Consider the following 17,003-nt stretch of genomic DNA (forward strand, 5'->3'; position numbering starts at 1 on the left):
GGTATGCATAGGGTCCTGGAAGACATTGCAGGAAAATATGAAATGACTAATTGACCACCTGCATGCTGGGCTCAGATTTTGTTCAACTGAGGTAGAAAAAGAAAGGCTGCTGATCCATAGGGGGATAACAGCTCAGGGGAACTGCATTTGCCAGCCTGAGAAGTGTCAGGTATAGTCATAAGGAACAACCAGTCAGTGGCCCTTTTCCTTATGGGTGAACCTAAGCCGTGAGTGGAGTTGACCAGAGTCAGTGTCTGCAGCTGCAATCCAGAGGTTTAAGACCATTGAATTCAGGTATCGAGAATTGGTCTTAGCCTCTTTTACTTATTAGGGATACTGTGTCATCCTAGAAGGCGGGGAGATTTTACTGGTGTGGCATGCTTGGCCTTGGGATCTAAGATGCTTATTGGACAATTGAATTTGCTGGCAAGTAATGAGTGATATATCTCAATTGAATATTTCAGAACATGGGAGATACTGGAAACTATTTTAGAAGATGTGGGAATAGCTGTCAACTCTTCCTAAGATCCAACACAGCATGGCAGATGCAACAGCAAAACAGTGAGAGGCCCTCAACTGATTAAAATGGAGCAAAGAATGAAGGATGGCCTGGGTGACAATCCTGATGGAGCAATCCTGGTGAAAGGGAAATATTAAGCATTAGCTCTCCCACCACCACCGTGACTGTGGCTTCCTCAAGTTATAGGTATCCCTGTTCTACCAAGCAATAGGCAAGGTAAGTAAGACCTTATGTCTCACAAGCAAATGATAATATAAACATATTCTTATTTTTAGATGAAACACTAAATATTGATCTTCATATAACTTTGTTCATTAAGAATATGCCCATATTATTTAGATAAACAAACAGCTCCTATGTTTTCTTCATCCCTGTAGAAATTTCACAGGTAAAAATACTAGACAAGCATGAAAAGAATCTACAAGGATGGCTACCTTTGTCCCTTTCCATTCTTAATTTTCAGGTTCTATTTGAGAAAATAGATACAGTACAGGCAGTAAGTAAGTCTTTTCAAATATGAGAAAACTATTTTTAACATCAGAAAGGCCTATAGATATCTGTCTGATTAAAACTGATCTTTTAGAACTGATTATTTGACAAAATACTCCATGACTAATAATACTTACTGTGAGTTCATGTGAGCTGAGTGATGCTTTCTGATTATTTTTCTTTTATGGGTCACAATAACATCTATATGTGCATGTGTGTGTATGTGTGGGTGTGTAGTATATATATGGACATATAAAAATATTAGCACGAAGCATGGTGAGATATAATATTTATTCAGATGGCAATATTTGGTGGCCATGTGGAATATTAGAGTCTCTTATGGTCACAGAAACAATGGATCTATCATTTTGACAGTTGACATAAGAAATTGTTTTATAAAGAAGAATCTTCTTTGAAAAAATGTCTTGAAGAGTTTCTTGAAATGGAGAGACCCTGAATCATGATGACAGAAAGATCAAAAGCAATAAAAGAAGACTGAATTGCTCTGTGTGAGACGAAAAGAGAAATTTGTTTTAACTCTGGAGAGGTGTCGGGGTGGGGTAAAGCGGGGGCCAGGAGCGTGCTGTGGGTTTAGGAGAACCCATGAGTGACATCTTCTATATCAACCTACCTTAGATTGTCTATAAGTTTTTGGTAAAGTTTACCAAAAACACAAGTTGCTTTATATGAGAAGGTTTTTGTGTGTGTGTGTGTGTGAGCCAAAGATGGAATGGAGAGAATGACAAGATGATTCATAAACTAAGAAATCAGGCAGTCAGAACTAGAGATGTCCTGGAAACATATAGCATTGGAGAATCTCAGAAGTCTTGGGAAGGGTTCTGGAATCTATAGGTGTGTGGGGGATGGTAGTGGTAGAGTGGTAGAGTCACTTAAGGAAACCTTAACTCAATTTCAAAATATTGTGAGTCTCAGCAAATAGTTAGCTTTCATTCATCATTTACTCGCCAAATACTTATTGAAGACCTACAACATACCAGGTATGCTTCTAGGTCCTGGAGTTAGAATAATTAAAAAAACATAGTTCCTGCCTATGTAAGGCTTACCTTTTAATAGGAAAGGCAGTTGATAAATAAAAGAGCAGAAAACATGTGCAATATGATGTCAGTTAGTAAGAGGTGCTATAAAAGAACAAAATAGAGGGTGGGTAGAGTCTTGAGAGGTGCTTTCTCACAAAGGTTCGTAAGAAAAGGCTTTGCAGAGGAAACAAGGTAAGGTGAGAATATTGAGCAGAACCTGAAAACAGATCTTGGAAAGAGCATACTAGATGAATGGCCAGTGAAATGGCAAGAACAGAGGCCCTGAGTTGGGAGTTTGCTTGATGTGCCTGAGGAATAGCAGGGTCAGAATGGCTGCAGAACACTGAATGAAGGGGGAAAAAGCTGTGAGTGAGTGCAGAAATGTGACTGGCCACCACCTTATTAGGCCTTGCAAACTTTGGAAAGGAATTTGAGTTTTATTCTAAATGTGACAGGAACCCATTGGAATGCTTTAAGTAGGGGTGTAATGAACACTTCCTGATTTATATTTACAAAAGCTCACTCTGGCTGCTGCACAGTGAATAGTCTGTAGCAGGCAAAGGTGGAAGGAGATTAGTTAGGTTTACTGTAATTGTCTAAGAGAAAGAAGACTGTGCCCTCAACTAATCTTGTTGTTGAAGGAGTTGTTGAAGCAGTAAGAAGTTGTCTGACCGAGAGTATATTGTGAAGGATTATTCAATAATCCACTTATGGATTTGAAGTGACATGTATGAATTCAAAGTGGGTTGTGGCAAAAATTTAGACACCAAAGATAGTTTTACAGCTCCTCAGGTTATAGGTTATATTCCAAACAATGAGAATCACATGGATAAAAGTTTTGATTTTGAGATGCTTTCTATAAATCTACTAAAAAAGGTAATTTGGCACTATTTCCATTTTAAAATTATGCTTTTAACGATGATGACCGTGAGTTTAGTTTATGAGAAAACAAGTACTTTTTATGATGTACATATGATATCACTACTATTCTTAGTTGTTGAAGACTTTCTAAATTTATCATTTAGCATTTGTGATGTTAGTAATAAAGAACACTCAATTAAAATATTACACAAAACGTCGGCTTATTTTGTATGAACTCTTCAGTTGTCACATAATTTTATAGCAAAGAGATACCCAATAAAGCAGAGTGGAAATGATTATAATAATCAGAAGTCTTTATAAATGCTATAAGAGTATGTGTTATTACTCAAAGCGGATTTTAAGTTGAAGACGTCAAATTTCAAATCCGAGTTTTACTCTTTTTATCTTTGTGGCTTTGAACAATTCACTTAGCTATAGCTCATTTTCAGCATTAGTAGCATGAAATAATGCTGCCTACCTGGCATAGTAGTTAATAAAGATTTACGAAGGATTTGCCAATGCTTACTAAATAAAAATACCCAATCAAGTTTATTTGAATGCAAATTTATTTATACTGATATCAAAAATATATATTTTATTACTGATGTCTCCTATTTGGCAATTGACAATATTTATTGTATATTGGATGTTGACTATTTTTCTTAAATCGTGGTTCTCAAACACTGACAATTTTGACCTCCAGGGATCATCTGGCAGTGCCTAAAGACATTTTTGGTTAGTATCACTTGAGAGTATTATTGGCGTTTAGTAGGTAGACGCCAGGAATGTGGCTAATTATTCTTCAGCGAACCAGAAAGCCAGCCCTTCCACCACCTTACTCCCAGAAACAAAGTATGCATTCCTAAATGTTAATAGTGCCAAGGTTAGGAAGCCCTGCTCTAAAACATAGCTGAGTTATACAAAATGTTCTCAGCTGTAATTGTATTTTTTGATCTCTTGTTTTAGTCATTTGAGTATGGTGAAATTTCACTAGAGTATCTGGCATCACTAGAGCCTTAGGAAATATTAGAAAATTGTTTGCGATTTGTCAAATATTATATTAGCGCTCAGCAAACACCCGCTCTCCTATCCTACTGTGGGCATTTTTGGCCACTTTGTTGATGCTGGGTTCAGTCATATGACTCGGCTTTGGTCAATGCAATGTTAATAGATGCGATGCAAATGGGAGCTTTAACTGGGTCTGCGTAGCTTGGTTTGCCTTTTACGTCTCTGCCATTTACTGTTAGAACTTTCTCTAAGCAGCCTTTGGTCCAAGGATACAAGAGACACTTGGATCATCCCCAAATCCAAGCCATGCCAAGTCTACCTGATGTTCAGCTTAAAGCTGAACTACCTGGCTGAGCCCAGCCAAGGTCAGCCCAGATACAGATCTGGTCTTGGGAAATGCTAGTTGTTGTAAGACACCCAGTTTTGAGATGGCTGATTATACAGCATTATTGTGGCAATAGCTGATTAATGCATGGTATTGACAAGACATCATTTACTAAGTCTACATGTTCAGTGGATCTGAACAGGTAAGGAAGATCAGCGTTTTGAATATGGGAAGAAAACAATGCAATAGCATGGAGATGTTTATAATTAATAACAGTCTCCAAAGATCCTGGTAACAAATATGCCTATCACCAGCTCAAGAATTTTTGAGATGTGTTTGATATTTGTTATCTGATCATTTGGATATTATCACATCTTGAATGAGCATTTCTCTAAAAGAGGTCAGAGAAAATGGTTCCAGCAGTGATTATATAGTTTTGATCAATTGAAAAATGTGTATGTGTGTATTTTTTGGAGGATGGAAGTGGGTCCAGAACTTTCACTGGATTCTCAAAAGCATTTGTGGCCTTCTTTATCCCTCATCAAACCAAACCAAACCAAACCAAACCAAACCAAACCAGACCAGACCAGACCAGACCAGACCAGACCAAACCAAACCAAACCAAACCAAACCCAGCCAAACCAAACCACCAAACCAAACCAACAGAATGTCCAGAAAGAACTCTTAATCCTTGGATCTAGATGCTATAATACTGGACCTCAGATGTACCTTTTTGGAATGCTATTTCTTAATTCTTTGTGATCTCATTAGCCAACAAAACCTGCTTTCTTTTTGTCTTGATTCCATAATACTTCTTTGAGACATGCTTACTAATAGGTTTACTAGGCAGAAGAACTTGGGGGTAAAAACCATGACATGTAAGCCATCTGTTGTGGCATATGTGCTGCTATAGTCACTCAGTGTTTGGCAGCGTCATACTCCTGATTTAAAACTTTGAGTGTAAAATATGAATTATGATTATTTAGCACTTGTATGTATGTATACATGACTTAGAATTTGTACGTACATTTAGGGTGAGTGAAAGATCAAAATGTAGTCTTGAGTTAGAACCTTCTGGGTCTGGAAGAAACACCTAAGTGTAGGCAGCCTGAAGGCTGGTCTCTGTACAGATGGTGGAACATCTGTTTCATGTGCCAAGTAAGCTTACAGAGGCACATCTTCCCCCAACAGTGTGTGGTAGAACTGAGCCTGTACATTTCTAAGACCAGTTATGACCAACAAGCCTAAGTTTGACTTAAAAAAATTAAACCTTTTACTCTGAGATTAGTGTAGATGCGTGCGTATCTTACAATGAAGTTGTATTTTACAACATCTTGTGAGAAATAACAAGATATTGACATTGATATAGTTTAGATACAGAGTATTTTCATCAGTCAAGGTTCCCTCCTGTTTGCCCTTACATAGCCACACCCACTTCTCTCCTGTCTCACCACTCCCTTAACTCTGGGCAATGGTTATTCTGTTTTCTATCTCTAGAATTTTGTAATTTCAGCTATGTCGAATAAATAGAATCACACTGGATGCAACTTTTGGGATTGGCTTTTTTTTCACTCAGTGTAATTCTCTGGAGATTCATTTAGGTTGCCATGTGCATCTGTAGTCTTCTCCTTTTTATTAGAGAGTAATAATCATTATGCAGATATAGCACAGTTAGTTTCACCATTCACCCATTGGAGGACTTCTGAGCTGTTTCCATGTTTTGGCTTCTATGAATAAAGCTGCTATAAACATTCGCTTTAAGGTTTTTGTATAAACACATTTTCATTTCTGTGGAATAAATGTCCAGGAGAGGAATTGATGCGTTATATGGTAGTTGCATATTTAGTTTTTAAAGGCTTCGACAACTGTTTTCCAGTGTGGTTGTACCATTTTATATACCCACAAGCAATGTAAGAGTGATCCAGTTTCTGCACATCTTCACCAGCATGTGGTGATGTCACTAAAACAAACAAACAAACAAACAAAAACAAAACAAAAAATCATTCTGATAGTGTGTGGCAATATTTTATTGTGGCTTTATTTTGTATTTCCTCAATGGCTAATATATTGGCTACCTTTATATGTACTTACTTGCCATCTACAAATTTTCCTCAGTGAACTATCTCTTTATGTGTTTTCCCCATTATCTTTTTGTCTGCTGAGTTTTATGAGTTTTTTATATATTTTAGATAAAAGTCCTTTGTCAGATATGTGAATTGAATTGCAAATATTTTCTTCTAATAATGTATAGCTTGTCTTTTTTATCTTAACAGTCTTTCACAGATCAACAGTTTTTAATTTTGATAAAGTCCAATTTGTCAAGTTTTCCTTTTATTAATTATGCTTGTGATGTTAATTATTAAGAACTCTTTGCCTAGTTCTGGATTGGGAAGATTTTATTTTATATTTTTCTAAAAGTTTTACAGTTTTATGTTTTGCATTTAAACTTATGACACGCTTTGAGTTACTTTTTGTACATAGTGTGAAATATGTGTCAGGTTTTTAAATTTTTTCATTGGTTCTTTTTTGTTTTGTAAATTTTTAATTTATTTTTGTTTTAAACTTTTATTGTAAATTCAAGGGTACACGTGCAGGTTTGTTACATAGGCAAAATTGTGTCATGGGCTTGTTATGCAGATTATTTCATCACTCAAGTATTAAGCCTAGTACTCATTAGTTATTTTTCCTGATTCTCTCTGTCTTCCTACCCTCTACCCTCTGATAGGACCCAGAGTGTATTGTTCCCCTCTGTGTGTCCATGTGTTCTCATCATTTGGCTCCCACTTGTAAGTAAGAACATGTGGGATTTGGTTTTCTCTTCCCGCGTTAGTTTGCTAAGGATAATGGCCTTCAGCTCCATCCATGTTGCTGCAAAGGACATGATGTCATTCTTTTTTATGGTTGCATAGTATTCCATGGTATACATGTACCATATTTTCTTTATCCAGTCCATAATTTATGGACGTTTAGGTTAATTTCATGTCTTTGTTGTTGTGAACAGTGCTGCAATGAACATATGTGTGCATGTGTCTTTATGATAGAATGGTTTATATTCCTTTGGGTATATACCCAGTAATGGGAATGCTAGGTCAAATGATATTTCTGTCTTTAAGTTGTTGAGGAATCACCACACTGCCTTCCGCAATGGTTGAACTAATTTACACTTTCACCAACAGTGTATAAGCATTCCTTTTTCTTTACAACCGTGCTAGCATCTGTTATTTTTTGACTTTTTAATAAGAGACATTCTGACTGGTGTGAGATGGTATCTAATTGTGGTTTTGACTTGCATTTCTTTAGTGATTAGTGATGTTGAGCTTTTCTTCATGATTGTTGGCCACATGTATGTCTTCTTTTGAGAAGTGTCTGTTTATGTCCTGCCCATGTTTTAATTTTTTTTCCTGTAACTTTATTTACATTCCTTATAGATGCTGGATATTAGTCCTTTTCAAGATACATAGTTAGGAAAAATTTCCTTCCATTCTGGAGGTTTTCTGTTTACTCTTTTGATAGTTTCTTTTACTGTGCAGAAGCTCTTTAGTTTAATTATATCCAACCTGTCAATTTTCGCTTTTTTTCCAATTACTTTTGGTGTCTTCCTCATGAACTCTTTACTCATACCTATGTCCTCCTGAATGGTATTACCTAGGTTGTCTTCCAAGGATTTTATAATTTGGGGTTTTACATTTAAGTCTTTAATCTATCTTGAGTTAATGTTGGTATATGTTGTAAGGAAAGGGTCTACTTTCAATCTTCTGCATATGGCTAGCCATTTATCCGAACATCATTTATTGAATAGATAATCCTTTCTCTATTGCTTGTTTTTGTCTGGTTTGTCAAAGATCAGATGGTTGTAGATTTTCCCTCTGATTTCTGTTTCTCTATTCTGTTCCATTGGTCTGTGTGTGTTCTTGTAGCAGTACCATGCTGTTTTGGTTACTTTAGCCATGCAGTATAGTTTAAAGTGGGGTAGAATAATGCCTTCAGCTTTTTTCTTTTTGTTTAGGTTTGCCTTGGCTATCCAGGCTGCTTTTTGGTTCCATATACATTTTAAAGTAGTTTTCTCTAGTTCTGTAAAGAATGCAAAAGGTAGCTTAATGGGAATAGCATTGAATCTATAAATTGCTTTGAGTAGTATGGACATTTTAATGATATTGATTCTCCCTGTCCATGAGCATGGAATGTTTTTCCATTTGCTTGTTTCATCTCTGATTTATTTGAGCAGTGGTTTGTACTTTTCCTTGTGGAGATATTTCTCCTCTTTTGTTAGCTATATTCCTAGGTATTGTATTCTTTTTGTGGTAATTGTGAATAGAAGTTTACTTGAGATTTGGCTCTCAGTTGGCCTGTTGTTGGCCACATGAAATGTTAGTGATTTTTGGCCAGATGCAGTGGCTCACACCTGTAATCCCAGCACTTTGGGAGGCCAAAGCAGGCGATCACAAGATCAGGAGATCAAAACCATCCTGGCTAACATGGTGAAACCCCGTCTCTACTAAAAGTACAAAAGAATTAGCTGGGCATGGTGGCACATGCCTGTAATCCCAGCTACGCGGGAGGCTGAGGCAGGAGAATCACTTGAACCCAGGAGGTGGAGGTTGCAGTGAGCCAAGATTGCATCATTGCACTCTGGCCTGGGTGACAGAAAGACTTCATCTCAAAAAAAAAAAAAGGAAGATATGTTAGTGTTTTTTGCACATTGATTTTGTATCCTGAGGCTTTGCATTGAAGAATGCAAATGGTTGTTTATCAGCTTAAGAATCTTTTGGACTAAGATGATGGGATCTTCTAGATACAGGATTATGTCATCTGCAAAAAGGGATAGTTTGACTTTCTCTCTTCCTATGTGGACATCCTTTATTTCTCTCTCTTGTCTGATTGCCTTTACCAGAACTTCCAATACTATGTTGACTACAAGTGGTCAGAGATGACATCCTTGTCTTGTGTGGGTTTTTAAGGGTCATGCTTGTTTATTTTTTCTGCCTATTTGTGTGCATTTACACCATCACCACTTGTTTATAAGGCTATTTTTCTTCCATTGAATAATTTTTGTATTTTGTCAAAAAATCAATTAAACATGCTTGTATGGTTCTATTTTTGGGTTCTCTGTTCTGTTCCATTGGCATACCTGTCTGTCCCTTTACCAATACTACACAGTGTTGATGAGAGTGTGTGTGTGTGTGTGTGTGTGAGTGTGTGAGTGTGTGTCTGTGTGTGTATTTGTGTGTGTATATGTCCTGAAATCAGGAAAACTGACTCCTTGTACTATATTCTTCTCTTTTAGAAATGTTTAAACTATTTCTAGTTATTTTATCTTTACATCGGGATATTAGAATTCTCTTGTCTGTATCTACACAAATTTTTGCTTGGATTTTTTTGTTAATTGTGTTAAAGATGTATACCAGTTTGGAGATAACTGGCATCTTTACTGTGTTGATTTACCCAGTACATTGTATGAATCACCATTTTATAATTTATTTGATGTATTTAATCAGTATTTTGGAGTTTACAGAAAGTGAGTGCCATATATATTGCTACATTTATACTTAGGTATTTCATTTTTGAGCAACTGAAATGATATTACATATTTCATTTCAGTGTCCATGTGCTTATTGGTAGTATACAGAAATACAATACATTTTTATGTATTTATCTTTGGTTCTGTGACCTTGGTGAACTCACTTAAAAATCTTTTTTAGAAGACATTATGTAAAATTGATGCTATTACTTCGTTAACCATTTGGTATAATTGTTAAAGTGAAAATATCTTTCTGAGCCTGGAAACTTATTTTTTGAAAGTTTTAAAAATTATGAATTTTATTTAGCTAACTTAATAGTTACAGGGCTATCCAAATTATCATTTTATATTTAGTTATTTTTGATAGTTTTTTTTTTTTCAAAGAATTGGGTTGTATTCATATTGCCTGTGTTATTTCTGATATACTTATGTCTTTTTCTTTGTCAGTTTTTGTGGTGGTTAATTTTAGGTGTCAACTTGATCGGACTGAGGAATGCCTCATACATGGCTGATGAGGCACTGTTTTTCATGTGTCTATACGAGTGTTTTTGGTGGACATTGATCTTTGAGTCAGTGGATTGAGAGAAGCAAACTCACCCTCAATATGGGCAGGCACCGTCCAATTAGCTGAGGGCCCATTTGAAACAAACAGGCAGAGGATGGGGATTTGTTCCCTCTGCCTTCTCTCTCCCTTCCAGAGAGAATGCTTTTCCTCCTCCTACCTTTGGACATCAGACTCTAGGTCTGTGGGTTTTGACTCTGAGACTTTTACCAGTGGCCTCCCAGGGGCTCGTGGGCCTGACTGGAGGCTGCACTGTCAGTTTCTTTGGTTCTGAGGCTTTTGACTTGGACTGAGCCATGCTACCAGCTTTTCTGGTTCTCCAGCTTACAGTCAGCCTATTGGACAACTTCTCTGCCTCTGTGATCCTGTGAGCCACTTCCCCTTAACAAATCCCCCTCCATATATCCTACTTGTTCTGTCTCTCTGGAGAGCCCTGACACAGTCCTGATAGAGGTTTGTCAATTTTATTGATCTTTTCAAAGAACCTGCTCTTTGTTTCATATACTTTTCTCCACTGTTTCTGTTTTCAATTCAGTTCCATTGTTTTCTTCTCTAATCATTATTAATTATTAATTATTAATCTTCTCTAATCCACTTCTTTTGGATTTATTTTGATGTCCTTTTTCTAGTTTATTGATGTAGCTTAGGTTATTAGTTTGAGACTTTTTGCATCTTTTTGAATACATACATTTAGTGCTATAATTTTTTCTCTAAGAACTACGTTAGAAATAGCCCACAGATTTTGATATGTTCCACTTTTTTTATTTAAATGTATTTTTAAATTTTTCTTAAGAGTTTCTCTTCAATTCTTGGATTATTTAGAAGTGTGTTGTTTAGGTTCAAGATATTTGAAGGTATTCTTGTTATCTTTTTGTTATCGATGTCTATTTGATTCCTTGAGTGATAAGAATTTATTCTGTGTGATTTCATTTCTTTCAAATGTGCTCAAGTGTGTTTTATTGTTCAGAATTTTGTCTGTGTTGAGTGAGTTGTTCTATAAATGTCAATTAGATCCTGATGTTTAATGGTGGTGTTGAGGTTTGTTACATCCTTGCTGATTTTCTCTCTAGAACAGAACTATCAATTGTTGAGAGAGGGATGTTGAAGTTTCCAACTATTATCATGCGGGCATCTATGTTTCCTTTCAGTTCTATCAGTTTATGAGTCACATATATTGCAGTTCTGTTGCTTGATTCATATACCTTAAGATTGACAGATTTACTCTTCTATTATTATATAATATTATCTGATATTAATATAGACATTCTTGTATTCTTTTAATTACTATTTACATAATATATCTTTCCCATTATTTTACTTTTAACCTACCTATGTTGTTATATTTGAAGTGATTTTTTTTGTAGACAGCATATAGTTGAGTTATGTTTTGAATCCCCTCTTCCCATGTCTTTTAATTGATATATTTGGACTGTTTACATTTAATATATTATTGCCAGAAATGGGTTTACAGTTTGTACTTGGTTCTTTGACTATAATAGTATGATTATCGTCTAGAAATTTTCTTTCTTTCTAAGATTCCCCTTCCTGGTTGTTTGGCTAGTGAAAAATGGTTTGTTTGCTTGTTTTCTAAGTTCATTGACATTTTCAGGTTGCTTCCTTTTTAAAATCCAAGTCCAGAGAACATACCACACATTGTTCCATGAGTTCTAAGGTCCGTAGCTTATCTGCCTTATTTTATTCAGCTTCCAGAACTCTCCTTTTTATTTATTTATTTTTTATATGTCATGTCCAGGATTTTTAGTTTACTTAGTTTAGTTGCCAATGGTAGCTTAGAGAAGAAATAGAGAACAGTATGTCTAATCCATCTTTCTGGATATATACCAACTTAAGCTCCATATTCAGACAGACTTTGATTCAAATCTTGGCTCTAGCCCTTTCTAATTATATGTATTTTGACAAATATCTTACCTCTGAGCCTCACTTTCTTCTAGTGCAAAATGAGTGAAGCAGAGTTGTGAAAGTGAAGTGAATTATCTAAAATAATCATGCAACACAGTGAAAGCACATAGTAAGCTCTCATTAAATGTAATTTTTATAATTATTACTATTAGTACTATCATCATTACTGTTGCGATTGTTGCCATTATTACTACAACTGTTATTACTTATAAACACTTCCTTTTGGTTCTATGAACACACGATGTTTTCAGTGACTTACAGTTCAAAGCCTGGTTTCCTGATACAACAATTAACAGAGAGGTCAGAATAATCCCCTTTGAGAAATGAGGGTGATGTTAAAGATGTTAGAATTTCTTGCTGCTTTGGTCAAAGACTATGATATGTTCAAGGACACCCAAGCCCACTTGGTGACTGGACTCTCATAATTACAAAATTTGCTCCTGAATTGCTCTTTTTCCATAGTTGTGTCCCCCAGTCTTTTGCTCTTGCCTCATTATATGCCTGATTTTTATTGTTTTCTCTCTGTTTCATTATTTTTCTCTTCCTCCTGGGATTGTTCCCACTCTCTCTGGCTGGGACCCCTCTCTATGAAATAGACAGTCTGTGTTGTTCTGCCCCCAACACTGCTTGGTGGTTTTTGGCTGTGTCACTCACCTTGGTGCTGGAATTAATGGCTGAATTTCAGGCAGTGCCAATGGTAACAAAGGATCGCTTCAAATAATCAGTGAGAACTGTAAGGAGAGGAAGCAGGGATCAAAGAGGTGCCTCTTACTCCAGATTCTAGTCCTTATAGGCATAAACTTCTGATCTCAGAAGTAGACATTATTCCTTTGAGAAGATAACACACTCTTGCATTTATTGTCAGTCTTTCTTTTTTTAATAAAAAATTTGGGAAAAGCTTAAGTTTAAAAAAAGCTTATGTAATCTGACTCCTTTCACTCCCTAAAGATTACTTCTTTTACTTCTTGAATGTATATTCTTCCATCTCCCTCCCTAATATTTTCTGTTCTCCAACTTCTGCATCTTAATGTTGTTGATACATTTTGGGGGTACTAGAATTGTTGTTTAAAGACAATTCAAAATGAATCTAGACAAAGATAGTATAGAAAATGGCAATTTATTGTTCCAATCTTATCTGACAGACTGACTAAAAACCAATAAATTTCTAAATAATGTAAAACCCCTGAGAAATCTCTGGTTGATATGCAAGAAACCTACGTTTCATGTTATTCTTATATTTTGTTATGGTAAATTAAATGATTCGAATTTTGGGGAGACAGCAATACGAAGCTTTTTTTCTTTTTTTGTTAAGATGGAGTCTCATTCTGTTGCCAGTCTGGAGTGCAGTGGCATGATCCCTGCTCACTGAAACCTCTGTTTTCCGGTTTCAAGCAACTCTCCTGCCTTAGCCTCCCAAGTAGCTGGGATTACAGGCATGCACCACCAAGCCCGGCTAATTTTTTTTATTTTTTAAAATTTTTTGTTTTTATTTTTAGTAGAGATGAGGTTTCACCATGTTGGCCAGGATGGTCTCTATCTTTTGACCTCCTGATGCACCCGCCTCAGCCTCCCAAAGTGCTGGGATTATAGTCATGAGTCACCGTGCTCAGCCTTTTTTCTTTTTTCTTTTTTTTTTAACATTGAAGACCACCAACCATTTCCAACCAATGTGGATGTTTTCCTGTTTGTTGAGTAGGGATAACAATTGCCTTTACTTCATAGAGTTGCTTTGAAAACTAAAATAATGGTAACATGTACCGTAAAGAACATGATCACACAGGGGTTTGCGATTATTATTGTTGCAGCTGCTATTGTTATTACATTATTTAATCAATGTCCTTTAACCAACAAACATGGTAAGGGAAATTAGGTTAACAAAATTGTTCTATATCCAATGATTATTTTTCTTACTGTGTGAGAATTCACAAATTTCTGGCAAATATTTTCCCCATAAGATAACAACTGTGTAAGATGTAGAGTACCCAAAACCTCAAGTAGGAAAACCTTTCCTATAAAATGGATTCAGAAGAACAAGAGGGGCATCAGATGTTTTTCAGGGTTGTTCTTGCTGGTTTTACTCTAGCAGGTACAGGTTGGAGGCTGAAAACTCCTGAACAATTTCACCCCAGTCAGAGGGCTGAGTGGATACAGCCAGTGGGATGTGGAGTTTGATGCACTATCTCAGACCAAGAAAAAGGAAACTCACTGTGAACTTGAAAGACAGATAGCATTCTTGAAATTAAGTTAAACCGAAACTTAAAATAGTTTAAAGTCAGGATATGGGTTGACTTTCTTTTTAACACTTGACTCTAAGCTGACACAGGGTGAGTATCCCAGAAGGTTTATTCCTTTCCAAAACTAGTCTATGAGAATGAAGACAGAGAATTAATTGCCATTTGAATAAAGAAAACCCAGTCCTTCCCTGGACTTGGCAGAAGATGAAAACTATGAGCACCTATTCAGTGTTCTTCCACAGGCTTCTCATATGAAGCCGACATTTCCTGTAGCAACAATTTCTGCCTCATGCTTTCACTGTGCCTCACTCTGGGGTTAGATCTAACAAATCGTGGATGTTTCTGCTTCACTCCCCAGGACCCTTTTTTTTTTCTCTTTGATAGTCTTGGTGGTGACAGACTTCCCTTCCATCTTTCCCTAGCCCCAGGTTGTTTTAATTACCACTGCTGTGTTTTGTCAGATGGTAAACTGTGAAAGTGGCTTTAGGTTGCTTAGCTTTTTTTATTTTTATTTTTGAACAAAATAAAACAAAACACAAACACTTGCTTGGGGTAAAAGGAGGTGCATATGACCTAAGGATATATTGATTTACTCATTTATTCACTTTGGAACTAAAGATAACAGGTAATTCATCTGCTGTGCTCACCACATTTTGACTGCAGAGATTTTTCTTAGTTCATACTCTATTGACAGTGTCTGTAGGAAGTGGGAAGAAGCTGGAACTTTGTCTTTCACTAGGAGGTCTTAGTCCCTAAATTATCTTGAACTGTTTTCTTTACACAGTTTTGAGAAAGGGGAGTGGGAAGAGGTCAGCACTTCTGTAAACATGGGCTACTCAACAGTGAGGTGTGAATACACATTAGACATTGCCAAGTCCTTATGGCAGAGTGCCTAAGGCAGATCCTCCCTCTTCTAAGCCTCAGTTTCCTCACCTGTAACATGGGATAATAATAAAACCTGTTTAATGTGTGTATGTGGGGAGTGGGGTGGGTGTTTGCTAATGTGCAAATGTACTATAGGCTGTGTTTACAGTAGCTCTTGTTATTAATGAAGGAGGACCTTTAAGCTCATTAATTGACTTCTTTTAGAAACCTAGTCTAGCACAGTGCCTAGTTTATTAATAGGGCTTGATATAGGAGCTTTCTAAAATAAAGGAATAAAGAGTTTGGAAAAATGGAGCCAACTTTGACCTCTAAAAAATGGGAAACATCTTTAGGGAAAGAAACTCTATTGTCCATTCTACAGAAATAAAAGTATTATGTAACTAACACTGTAAATAAAAGTTCAGCTTAGCATTTAGGTTTTGCTTTGGTAATATTTATACAAATTCATATACTTCACATGTCCTTAGTTGGGAAAAATACCTGTCATTGATACGTTACTAATACCGATAGCAACGTATGTTTGTTAAGGACTTAGTTCTTTCTTGGTTTCTGTCCTAATTGCATTATATATCTTAACCTACTTAATATCAATTTAATGTTCACAACAAGGCCAAAAAGTAGACACAATTGTTATCCCATATTATAGACAAGAAAACAGAGAGATAAAGGTAGCAGTGACAAATTGGTAATGCCAGAATTGGTAAGCCTATGGAGACAGATCTAATTTTGGAGTTTTGTTTTGAACATTTTCTGTTTTTACTATACAATGATGGAGTTCTTTTTGCCTAGCTGCACATACTCTGCCACCTCTTTGCAGGCAATCTAAATATGTCAGTGTTCATTAGCTATCTGTACTAACGAACATGCTGCATTTTTAGAATCTCATATTTGACAATGTGTTAAATAGCCCTCTGCTATGAATAGCCCTCTGTATGAATCAGCTTGCAGACTGGCAGGCTTGTTCTTGTCAAATCTTCTAATCTAGACTTGCCTAATCACAAACCTTCTTCTTTTTCTTTTTCCATAGCTCTCTAGCAACTTTGGATAAGCAGTGCTTTAGCTAACAAAAGCTCCTGCCTCCATTCTGGGCATAGCTACTTCCTTTTCTGGCTTGAAGCTTGGTTGCTCTGCTGTTAAACAAGCAACAGCAGTTTCAGCACCGGGGACAGCATATTTTAATGACGTGGTAATGGAATGTAGAGTCAGACGTGCCTTGATTAAAATGGAGTACTCTGATTTAAGATTACACTCTTTTCCCATTTCTTCACGCAATTCCAATTTTTCTTCTGGTTACCAAGCTTCATTCCCAGTCATAGAAGACAGCAATGCAGTTTGTGTATGCTGTGCTTCCAAATAACTTTTAATTAGACATTTAAATTAGACTGGTGCTGGTTCACTGAATCCAGAGTTTTTATATTTCTCCAATCTAATTATTAGATGTTTTAATTTACCAATTCATGGTTTGCCATTTATTTTAATGTTACTTACAGTGGCATTAAACCTATAATTCCTAGGTTTTCTCATAAAGAAAATGAGATATAAATGTCTGAAATTAAGAAAAAAAATCTTAAGCAGTCAAATTTATAATAAAAAGTAAATAAAGCAAGCTTAAACCATCAAATCTATAATCAAAAATAGCCATTC

At 36.1% G+C, this 17,003-nt stretch overlaps 1 long non-coding RNA gene across 2 annotated transcripts in view; it reads left to right on the forward strand.

Moving 5' to 3' along the window:
• LOC116562900 overlaps nt 1-1,625 on the forward strand; it is an 82,216-nt gene extending 80,591 nt beyond the window's left edge. For both annotated transcript variants that reach the window (XR_004274124.1, XR_004274123.1), the window contains one exon: nt 465-1,625. This is a non-coding gene — a long non-coding RNA (uncharacterized LOC116562900). The remainder of the gene's footprint in view (nt 1-464) is intronic.
• The last annotated feature ends 15,378 nt before the right edge of the window (nt 1,626-17,003 follow it).

Source organism: Sapajus apella, unplaced genomic scaffold (assembly GCF_009761245.1).
Source record: "Sapajus apella isolate SASKATOON/1434 unplaced genomic scaffold, GSC_monkey_1.0 scaffold33, whole genome shotgun sequence".
NCBI lineage: Eukaryota > Metazoa > Chordata > Mammalia > Primates > Cebidae > Sapajus > Sapajus apella.